The following is a 2,149-nucleotide window of genomic DNA, read 5'->3' as shown; positions in this document are numbered from 1 at the left end:
ATGTTTCGTTCTTTCCAAACTAAGTTTCTAAACCTTCTCCTCAACAACTAGGTTATTAGTGCTACTGATGAGGCTAAATATTGCCTATATTTTAGGATAGTTTTTAAACACTTTGTTAATACTCTATTTCATTTTCATCAAGACATGTGTGGACCTATGTTTAACTAAACCAATGATTAACCTATGGGTAGATAGTATGTCATCCTTTGCCAATATCATATACATGATGTAGTATTTCATATAATTATCAAAATGTGTGTTCTTATATTTGAATTTAATTTGAAAATGCTTATTTGCAATTATCTCTGTATTATAAGTAACTTATTAGCAATGAAGTCGAAAGATGATTGGAAGAATTCAAAGATGAGCACCAACAACATTCAAGGAGACAAGAATGCTAAGGTGTAGCCACGGTGGATGAAAGTTGTAATGGTTCCAAAGGACATAGCAGCAAGTATGGAGGAGTTATCAAGACTTACTACATTCTCTACATTTATTCCTATGGGGAGTAGATGTTTAGACTTTATTATTCCCGCCTTAAGTCATTATCTCTTCTTCCTGACTTGAGTTGTTATTTTCCTTTTTTCTCTCCTATAGATTTACAGCTAAGTTATTTACTTTTTTGTTATGCAAATAAGTTTCGATCTCCTATAAATAGGAATTAGACCAAGTGGGTTAGTTTAGTTAGAAGAAAGAGTTTATGAGAACAGACCGTTAATTTTTATAGTGAGTTGTGCTTTTACAGTTCTATATGTTATGTAATGAATTTCTAAAATGTAATGATCCACAAAAAACGTCACACAATCTAATCCAGAAACTGATTCACAAAACTATGATGGATTGTGGAAATTTGATCACATTAATGTAATGAAATAGTTTTTTGCTTCTATCCTGTATTAGTAGTTTAGTTGAAGCCGACCAAGGGGGCCCACTTGGAAGGTGGATTAGATTAGGTTAGTATAGATTTATTTCGAAGCATTCTTAGTATTGTAAGTAGAAGTTGTAAGTTCTCTCCTATAGCATCACACTTTGTGACTATTCCTGTAGCATACGTGACAATAGCTATAGTCGATGAACTAAGTTGGAATATTTGTTAGCCTTTCATTGTATTTCTAGTATTCATAGAGTTAAGTGTGTTAGTTTCCTGTAGCAATAGTGTAATTTCTTTTCCTTGCATTTTACTTTCCTACAACATAAGCTTAGTGACTCATTAAGAGACCTAGTGCATATACTATGCCAACCATTTCAAGTATATGTCCCTGGGTTGACAAGATCAAATGCACCTTATAGTGGGAAAAATAGTCCTTAGTTTGAATATATTATTCCTAAGCATGGCCCAGAGCATGACTATGATACCTATTGTGAGGCAGACCATTTTTTGCATCGTTGTTGGGGATGGTGTCAAGCTAGGAGCATTTTTGAGTCATAGTTCTTAGATAAAGTTTTTTTATAAATTTATAGTTTTGAAGCTTCTTTCACCAGTGTGAAAAGTTTAATTGCATGCATCGAAGAGGAAGATGATGAGATGAATATGGTAGATTTCTTCCACGGGAGTCTATTAATTTGAATGAAGAAATTGAAGAAGAAGAAGTTGAGTTAACTTTTGAAGATGCAAGACTTTTTTTTCCCACAACATCATCATCAAGAGTTGAACCAATAGATACAAGTGGTCTTCAACCGTTTACTAAAGTTTTGGCCAGTTTTCTTGATAACACTATTCTGAATCCACTAGTTGTTAATCATCTAATACCTTATTTTCCTTTTCAGCAACAACCTCACAATCTAATACCTCTAGTAATGGCACAACCTACTTTTTCATTTCCTCTCCCAAGCCTTGTAAATACTGATAATCTCAAGAATATACCTACAACTGCCCTTCCAAAGTTCTATGGCCTTGCAACTGAAGACCCTGATACTTTCTTATTTGAGTTTGACATACTTTGTCATATTTTTGACTACAACACTAATGCCCATAAGCTTAAATTTTTTCCAGCAACATTGAAAGAATCAGCTCTATGATGGTTCATGGGCTTAGGAGCTAATGCAGTCGAAAGTTGAGATGAAATGCAAACTCTGTTTCTGGATAAGTACAAAGAGTATTACCAAGCATCTAGTTCTAGAGGAAATGATGTCTTTAGGATATCTCAAA

This window comes from Cupressus sempervirens, chromosome 5 (genome assembly GCF_028749045.1).
Source record: "Cupressus sempervirens isolate cs-2001-9-10 chromosome 5, ASM2874904v1, whole genome shotgun sequence".
NCBI classification, from domain to species: Eukaryota; Viridiplantae; Streptophyta; class Pinopsida; order Cupressales; family Cupressaceae; genus Cupressus; species Cupressus sempervirens.
This window is presented reverse-complemented; position numbering follows the sequence as displayed.